We start from the raw sequence: 10,663 nt of genomic DNA, 5'->3' as shown, positions 1-10,663 counted from the left end.
AAGGATTAAAAGTTATTGTTATGTAAATTTAAAAATAAAAAAAATAATAATTTTCTTGTATAAATAGATTGTAATATGGACATATTTTAATATTAAACACCAAATTTTCATTTCCTACATTCATTGAAATGTCTGATAATGAAAACTCAGCATTCAGTTCTGAATCATCTAATATGAATGAGTATGATGAATGGTCAATATGATATGCTCAACGAAATCGACAAGCTGATGACATTGTTATTGAATTACTCATAAGCACGCCAAATATGCTTATAGGAGATCATCCTCCTAGAGCAAGAAGGAGGTATCGTGATCAACAACGTGAGCAGGGTGAGACTCGTTTGATGGAAGACTACTTTGTTGACAACCCAATACATGACGAAGTAATCTTCCGATGTAGATTTCGAATGCGAAAACCTCTATTCCTCCGTATAGTGTCCACTATTACATCCAATGACAGATATTTTCAACAAAGACGTGATGCCGCCGGTAGAAGAGGTCTTTCATAGTTACAGAAATGTACATGAGCTATGCGTGTGTTGGTGTATGGTACATCAGCAGATGCAGATGATAAAAATTTAAGAATGAGTGAAACTAAAACACGACATGCTCTTATATATTTCGTAGAAGGTGTCATTTGATGCTTTGGTGAAGAGTACCTTAGAAGGTCAAACCAAGATGATTTGGGAAGACTACTCTATGTCGGGGAGGAGTGTGGATTGCCTGGTATGGTAGGAAGTATTGACTGCATGCACTGGGAGTGGAAAAATTGTACCACCGCTTGGGCTGGAGAATATGCAGGTAGAAGCGGTAAAACAACAATCATTTTGGAAGTTGTTGCATCGTATGACTTATGGATATATCATGCATTTTTCGGAAGACCAGGTTCGTGAAATGATATTAATGTACTCCATCGCTCTCCTGTTGTTAGTGATGTATTGGCAGGTCAAGCACCAAATGTGAGTTATGTTGTAAATGGTTAGTAAAGTAATATGACATATTATCTCACTGATGGCATTTATCCTTCATGGGCTGCCTTTGTCAAGTCAATAACTGCTCCACAAATCTGGAAACACAAGTTGTTTGCTGAACGTCAAGTGTCTGCCAGAAAAGATGTTGAACGAGCATGTGGAGTTTTACAATCCCATTTTGCATTTCTTAAACGTCCATGTCTAGTGTGGGACAAAGATGTCACTACAAGGAAAAAGGCCATTACCGGCGACATAAGTCACCGGTAAAAGTCCCAAAAGTCGCCAGTAATACGAATCGCGGCGACGCGTCGCCAATATTGAGTCGTTGCTACTGCTTCGTCGCTATTGGTCACTATGTCGCCGCTAATGAGAAACGTTGCCGCTATTGACTATGTCGCCGCTAATGAGTTGTGTCGCCGCTAATAGATATGTCGCCGGTTATAACAATTGTCGCCGGTAATTACAGTTTTCATTTTTTTTAATTTTTTTTAATAAATGATTTTGGTTGGCGGTGATAATGTCGCCGGTAAAAGTGTCGCCGGTAATAACAATATTCGATTAAATATAAAAAATAATAGTGTGGACGCTAATTACAAATTAAATATTAACAAACATCCAATTAAATATCAAACATAATAGTGTTAATGCAAATTACAAACAAACATCCGATTACAATTAAATATCAAAAGTCATAATATCCGAGTAGCAAAACAAACAAAATTTTACAATCTACCAAGTAGCAAAGCATGACAACATATGCAAATAAAACGCATCCTTACATACCACCATTTCGTTCCCAACGTTTCCTTGATTATTGTAGGATTGAAAAAACGAATAAAGCTCATTCCTACATGCCGGGTCGCTGAGCATTGCACGAAGATTTTCCAACTACATAATTAATAATATATATATATATATATATATATATATATATATATATATATATATATATATATATATATATAAACTTATAAGTTAGATTGTCAAACATAAACAAAAACTATCAAAATACATTGCTATTTTTAAACTAAGATAGAAAACCAAAGTACATTGCTATTTCTTGCACATAGGACAAAAACCTAATTACGAAACTTTTTAGCAAATAATCACCACAAAACCAAAACTACCCATTCCACATGCATTTTACGATGCTAAAGTAGATTGCTATGTTTAAATTAAGATAGAAAACCATTCTTTCCAAAAAAAACTAAGATAGAAAACCGAAGTACATTGCTATTTCTTGCAGTTGGGACAAAAACCCAATTACGAAACTTTTTAGCAAATAATCACCACAAAACCAAAATTACAAATTCCACATGCATTTTACGTGCTAAAGTAGATTGCTATTTTTAAACTACGATAGAAAACCAAAGTACATTGTTATTTATTGCACTTGGGACAAAAACCAAATTACCAAACTTTTTAGCAAATAATCACCACAAAACCAAAATTACCAATTCAACATGCATTTTACGATGCTCAAGTAGATTGCTATTTTTAAACTAAGATAGAAAACCAAAGTACATTGCTATTTCTTGCACTTTGGACAAAAACCAAATTACAAAACTTTTTAGCAAATAATCACCACAAAACCAAAATTACCAATTCAACATGAATTATACGATGCTAAAGTAGATTTCTATTTTTAAACTAAGATAGAAAACCAAACTACATTGCTATTTCATGCACTTGGGACAAAAACCAAAGTAGATTGTTTTACCTATGATGGTTGTGATGCTTGTTGTGATGGTTGCAAAGGCTGTGTAATCGGCGGGAGAGCAGAAGGTTTACAGCCAATGCCTCTAATATGGCCACGTCGCTCTCCTAATACTTTTTTGAATGCAGCTCTTTCTTGAGCGGGGTTAACTCACTTTCACCTTGAGTTTGTTCTAACAGCTCTTCAACTAACCGATTATGTAACTCCCAAAAGTGAGTAATAATTAAGTATAAATAAACATTTAATTATATGATAAAATTATAATTAAATAATTACGTATTGTTGTTCCGCCTCAGCAGTAACAAATACACCATTCTTATCGGTATGAGCTTTGCGAAATGTTTCCACTCTCTTAAGGTTCTATTTAACTTTAAAAATTAGATTACATTTTAAATAAATAATTACATGTATCGTACCGTACCTTCTTATAGCAAGTACTGCTATACGAGCTCGAACCCCCATGATTTACACTTGTTTGCATTTCACAGACTTTTTTGTTCCTTTCTGATGCAATTCTGTGTTCATCTGTTTGAAAATACTCAACTGCCTTCGCCCAGTTATCAACTAGCATACCCTCCGGAGGATTGGCTAATGCTCTCGGGATATCATCATACCCTCCAACTAACATAAAATATTCTTTTGCGTCAGCTTTACGTTCTCGATAAGCTTTTAACAAAGCTGCTTGAAAACTCTCTGTCAACAGATTAGCTTGTACATCCTGGTACATCTGATCCAAATCAAACTTTTTCTACAAAATAAAAAGTTAAACAAGTAAAAACAATTATAGTTAACCATATAAAATATATTTAAATAAATAATTACCGCTAAATGTTGTAATACAGTATCCTGTATTGAAGGGGAAACTTTTTTCTAAGTCCATTTGTAAAACGGGACCATCTGCGACATTGTTTTCCCAACTTCTCGGGAAAACATGTCTTTTGGCTCTCCGACGGGATCAAATGTGATATCCCTATCATATTGCAAGCTAATTGGTTTCCCCTGGTTCCGTAAGATTGCTTTTTCAAGTTTTATGTTTTTTGCTTTGCCTCGAACTTTCCTTCGGGCACGTTCCTCAACTACAAATATAATTAAAAATTATTAGAAACGATATTTAATTTATAATAATTGAACACAAATATTAAATAACAATTCAAAATAATATTTACCGTCTTGCTCATGCTGACCGACACCTCTACCACCTAGGATAGGTGGGTCCTCAGCTCCGTCTCCCCCATGTCCACGACCCATGAGAACAACCATGGTATACATAAACAAAATCCATATGCTCATCATTTCCTGAAAAACTATAAGATATACAAATATAATTTTTATTACAGATACACATTACAAAAAAATACAAATTTCTATTTAAACTAGAAATCCAAATAAATTTCATATTACAAACACGTATTACAAATACACATTACATAAGAACCATTCTAATCTGAATCTTCCTCATATCCTTCAGTGTCTTCTTCAGTATCATAATCAGAATCGGTCTCATCGTAATCAGTCTCGCAATCAGAAACATCATTGACTTTACCAGTTGGCTGAGGAACTTCAGTTGCACTTTCTACATCAACAAAAACTCTAGGAATGTTTTGAAAGTACATGTTGAAATCGATAAAAAGTGGAGCATCGGATGAAGAGATATTTTGAAGTACATCGACATTGTCTACATTTTCATGTGAGACTTTGTCAACATTTTGAACAACGTCATTGTTCGATGGTAGATCCCAAATACTTCGATGATTAACATGCTCGACAACACACCGATGGTTATTGTTTGGCTCTCTGATGTAGAACACTTGTTTGGCTTGTGAAGCATATATTAGTTGATCATCTTTGTATACTTCACGTCATGTGTCGATACTTGTGAAATTATCGCTAGAAATAACTCATGTTCGAGTATCAAACCACTTGCAATGAAATAGTACAGTCGAATAATCATGTGTATACCTCAACTCTATAATCTCTTCTAACTGGCCATAATATTTCTCGCCTTTCTCACCCACCGCTAAAGCCCCAGAGTTTTGTGTTGTATGTTATGTGTCACGACTAAGTACCATAAACCTAACACCATTGACTATGCATGCGGTGTAAGAATAAGCATTCATTTGCGGACCCATTGCAAGAGCCGACAACTCTTTGTGGAATTCTGGAGAGTTTCTATTTTCATTTGATGAACCTAGAAATTATAAATTAATATGTATTATGTATTCGTTAGATCAATGAAACAAATTTGTTTATTAATTTATATTACCTTTTCATGAAACCAATTACGAAATTCTCTCTTTTCATCACTTTGAGGATGCTCATATTTGAATTTCATATGTTGATGACCAAAAGATATAGATTTAAAAAGATAAAAAAAAATTAAGGATGAAAGTTAGAGATAAGATTAATTACTTGATATACTGTCTGACTTCTTCACAGCTATTCAATACAAACCATTCCATGTTATGCATTTCTGTTAAATTAAGAGTTTTGATTTTAGTTGTGCTGGCCGGTCGACATTTATACTCAAACATCCAAAACTTTGTTTTTTTCAATGACAACATCTTCATTTCTTTCCGGACGTTTCTTTACATCTTGAAGGTACATCGAACAAAATGATAAAGCTTCTTCAGCAACATAACCCTCAGCTATAGAACGTTCCAGCTTCGCCTTGTTTCTGACATAGTTTTTTAGTCTTTTCATGTACCTTTCGAATGGATACATCCATCTCATACATACCGGGCCTCCGACAATCGCTTCATTAGGTAAATGCAAAACTAAATGAACCATAATGTCAAAAAACGTTGGATGATAAATCAATTCTAACTTGCACAAGAATGCAATAATGTCTACTTTTGCTTTCCTCATATCCTCCACCTTCAATGTTCTGGAACAAAGTTGCTTCAAAAACGTACAAAGGTCTACAATAGGTGTATACGTATCTTTGTCTAAGAACCCTTTTACTCCAATTGGTATCAAACGTTGCATAAGAATGTGGTGGTCATGCGATTTCAACCCAATAATGTTTGTATTGGTATCGTTCATTTTCTTACTGATGTTAGAACCAAACCCATCCGGCAGTTTAACCTCTTTTATAAATTGACAAAAGAGTTGTCGAGTAGATTTTGTGAAAGAGTATCTTGCTTGGGGTCTATGAAACTTGTCACCATTTTTTTGCAACCATTCATTTCTCCGAATGTTTAGAATTCTCAAGTCCTCTCGTGCATTTGATGTGTCTTTGCTTTTATCGTTCATTAGAAGAGTACCTAACAAACTCTCGTCCACATTTTTCTGGACATGCATGAGATCTGTGTTGTGTTTCAACTGTAGAGAAGACCAATACTCGAGTTCGTAGAAAATGCTTCGTTTCGACCAGTTCAACTCGTAATCTTGTCGCTTTGGCTCCCCGTCTCCATGCTCAGGATGTTTACCCGGTTTACGAGTTAGTAGGCGACCTAGTTGCTCTTGTATGTCATCATTACTAAACTATCTTAGAGTAGGTCTTGTCTCTTCCATCTCGTTAAAGTCCAACCTCTTTCTTAACGGATCATTAGCATCTAGGAAACGACGATGACCGATATATACGACTTTGTTTGTTGCACAGTACGAAGGAGTGTCTTCATTGCAAGTAGCACGTGCTCTATACCCTTTCCCACTCCAACTTGATAGACTACTACGAGCTGGCCAATCGTTTATTGTTCACAACAACATTGCTCTCATCGTGAAGAATGTGTTTGTCACCGCATCTGTAATACGTACACCTGAGTTCCACAAATGTTTAAGCTCTTCCACCAATGGTATAAGGAAAACATCCATATCCTAGCCAGGAGCTTTCGGGCCTGGACTCAACAAAGTCAACATGAATGATGAGTCTTTCATACAAAGCCAGGGTGGCAGGTTGTATGTGGTGAGTATGACCGGCCATGTGCTATGTGGATTACACATGTTTCCAAATGGATTGAAACCGTCAGCTGAAAGACCTAGGCGTGTGTTACGGGGTTCACTCAAGAAGTCGGGGTATTTTTTATCAAAATCTTGTCAATGTTCCCCATAAACAGGATGAAGCATCACACCATCTTCTGAACGTCTGGTACTATGCCAAATCATATTTTTTGGCAGTGTGCCTCGAACAATATAAACGTCGTAGTCTATGGGTCACATGAAAGTACCGTAACACCTTATGAGGTATTTTCTTACCCTTGGTGTTTTTATTGATCCATCGGCTCTCTTTACAAACGGGACAAACTTGCAATGAATCGTGTTCTTTCCAAAAGAGATAACAATCGTTTTTGCACACATGTATCGACTCATACCCCAGGCCAATAGACTTTAGTTTCTTTATGGCTAGATAATGTGAAAGGGAAACCTTGTTGCCTTTGGGAAATGCTAATTGCAACAACTCAAGGAGTTGATCAAATGAACTATCAGTCCATTTGTTGTTCACCTTGATATGCATTAACTTTGCTAGAAACTCAAGGGAAGAAAAGATGCAACCATGATACAATTGAGTTTCCATTTCTTCCAACAATTGTGCAAAATCATCATCCACACTGCTACCACTTGTATTCGAGGTTCCTTCATCAAGGTTGGTATCATTTTCTCTCGACTCCCACATCAGATCGTTGATTAAATCGGCCATTTGGTTACTTGGCAAGACGAATGGAGGAATAAAAGATTCACCATGATAGATCCAAATTTTGTACGACTTACTGAAACAATTTATAAATATATAGCGTTCAACTGCAGTCGGGTACTTGAAATAACGGTTATCACATTTTTCACACGCACATCTGATTTTACCATTACTATCAAGGTGTGACTTCGACTTCTCGATAAAAGCTTTGAGTCCTGCTTGGAACTCTGGATGGTTTCGATATGGATTAGTAGTCCAGCTTTTATCAGTAGACATTATGTTGCTGAAACATAATTTTGGTTTAGGGTTTAGTATACAGAATTAGTATTGTTATTTATTTCCAATCCACATTTTTTTTACAATTAAAATAATAAAAATATAAAAAATTTAAAACTAAAAAAAAAAAATTAATATTTTTAATTTATGCGTTTTTTAATTAATTTTAATTACAATTACTTGTAATTTATATATGCAAAAGTTGTAAATATTAAATAAACGGGTCAAAAATCCATAAAAAAACATTTATTACTATTGTAAGTTAACTATATAACTTAGGTTAATTTGGGTTTAGCTTGTGTAGAAACTATATAACATTTTTTTTGTGTTTTTTTTTCCAATTATAACAATAATTAATTTTTATTTTCTTTTCAATTATAGCATCCTACTTATAAAAAAACCACATAATTTTACATAATACATAAGAACATGAAATTCACATACTTTTACATACATATTATGTTGTTGTGTTGTTATTTTTTACCGTCGAGATTAATATATATATATATATATATATATATATATATATATATATATATATATATATATATATAACATTATATAAATATGTTGCAAATAAAATATTTAAAAATTAGAAACGTTATAATATTTGTATATTAGTTTTTAAACAATTTTATAATTTTTTTTTGTGTTTTTTTTCGAATTATAACAATAATTTATTTATTTATTTTTTTCAATTATAGTATTCTTTAACCTATTTTTATGGTAACCGATTATTATTGGTTATAGAAATATAGCCTTATAAATTAATTTGAAGATTATAAGTTAACTATATAACTTATTGGTTAATTAATTTGGAGTTAGCTCGGGTAAAAACTAGAAACTTTCTAGTTTTTCTATATAAGTTTTTAAACAATTTTATAATTTTTTTTTGTCTTTTTTTTCAAATTATAACAATAATTTTTTTTTCAATTATAGCATCCTACTTATACCAAAACCACATAGTTTTACATAATACATAAGAGGATGAAATTCACATACTTTTATATACATATACCACATATACTCCAAATACAAATACATACAGATACACACAAAATAACATCTTACTTAAACCAAATACAAATAATTTCACATATATACATAATAACATCCTATTTATACCAAATACAAAAGTTTCACAATCATATACCACATTTACAACAAACATACATAGATTCACATACACACAATAACATCCTACTTATAACAAATACATATAATTTCTACAAAATACTAATATACCACATATACATTAAACACATATACATTGGCATATATACACCAAATTCACATATATTCAAACAAATACGAAATATACAATCTAATTTTCACATAATTTCACATATAAATACAAAATTCACAAAAAAATGAAATAATAGAACTTGTAGTGACGGAAATCAACTGATATGTAGCCGGAAAACTAGTCTTCACCCGAAAGTACCTCACCGGAAAAACAGAACAACACCACCAAAATCACTGAAATTGAACAATTTATTGCAATTTAGTCATCAAATTCAACTTTTAATAATCATCAAATGTCCCAAAACGCTAAACTACAAGTGGAAGTTATACAACTAATTGCCATTCAATCTGCACAAACAAGAAATTGAACAACTTACTTCTAATCCAAAACAACACCACCAAAAACAAGAATATGAACAATTTATTACCATTCAATCACTAAATGAAGCTACAAATCGAAATTAACATACAAATAAAAAATGAAATTACCAAATCAACTTACCTGTCTTCAAGAAATGAAGTTAGAAATTGGTCCCAAAAGCTTTAACAACACCTAGAGAAATTTGATTGGAACAATGTGAGGAGAAATTTGCTTGGAACAAGCAAATTGAAGAGAAAAACGGCGAATAATGTAAAATGGCGAAAGGAAACTGGGAGCAAACAGAAAGAAGAAGAAAGGAGGGTTTCTGCGTGCGTTTTTTTTTTTTTTGTCTGCGAGAGGCAATAGCGGCTACTCCTTTAGCGGCGATAGGGAACCCTTTACCAGCGACAATCACTAATAGCGGCGACAAACTGGAGGGAAGCGTATCCGCGTCTTTTTTAGTGAACTATTAGCGGCGACATTTTTAACCTTTAGCGGCGACATATATTTCGCCGGTATTAGGTTAGGCAGGATAAGACACGCCACCCGTTGTATTGGATATCTTATCGAACGGTTCAGATGTAACAGAAGGGGAAGGCGCGGATTCGGGTGACAACCCTTTAACGGCGACACTATTACCAGCGACATTGGTTTTTAGCGGCGATAATATCTAAAGTCGCCGGTAATAGTGTCGCCGCTAAAGGGTATATTTCTTGTAGTGTGTTATGGGAAAATCATGATTGCTTGTATCATTATTCATAATATGATCGTTGAGGATGAACGGGACACATACCTTCACTATTATGATCAAACCGAATTTCTAAATGACATACAACAACAAAGCAATTCTATTCAAGATGACGAACAACATTTTTAATACTCTACCGAACGAATTGCAAACTTATCCAGTTATATTACCAATAGGGAACAACTTCATTATAGAAACACTCATATCGCTGTAATAAACGATTTGATTGACCACATACAGAGAAAGTTTGGAAGTTACGAATAATATGTATTTTGTACCTTCAAAATATGTAATTTTATTTATCATGTTACAATTGTAACTTGATTTATCATTTTTATTAAGCATGTTTGCCAAATGTTATACATTTTTATTTCTATTTCTTTTAATATTTTTATATCATAAATAAATAAATTATATGTTTCTAAAAATAATAATACTTTTAATAAGCTTTATATGACTAAAAAAGAAATATAAGTTATATTTATTTGATAAAATATGATTTCCATTTGGTTGTTAATGGAAATGAAAGTTTGTTTTTGGTTGGGTTGTGTATTTGGAAGAAAGAAAAATTAGTTTTTTAATGAATAGCTATGATTGGATTGTGAATGGAGATAGTCAAACATACTTTTGGTTAATGATGGACACTTTATAAACATAAGTAACTTTTTGAATTTTTTTTAAACGAAAACGAATTAAACGGAAGCCTACTCGCAGT

The 10,663-nt window shown here is 33.2% G+C and overlaps 1 pseudogene; it reads left to right on the top strand.

The window, feature by feature from the left end:
- The first annotated feature begins 266 nt into the window (after positions 1-266).
- LOC145099296 (uncharacterized) lies at positions 267-10,077 on the top strand (annotated as a pseudogene).
- The last annotated feature ends 586 nt before the right edge of the window (positions 10,078-10,663 follow it).

This window comes from Lactuca serriola, chromosome 4 (genome assembly GCF_051521515.1).
Source record: "Lactuca serriola cultivar US96UC23 chromosome 4, Lser_US96UC23_V15, whole genome shotgun sequence".
In the NCBI taxonomy this organism is placed as follows: domain Eukaryota; kingdom Viridiplantae; phylum Streptophyta; class Magnoliopsida; order Asterales; family Asteraceae; genus Lactuca; species Lactuca serriola.
The sequence above is the reverse complement of the archived record's forward strand: the minus strand, read 5'-3'. Positions and strand labels throughout refer to the sequence as shown.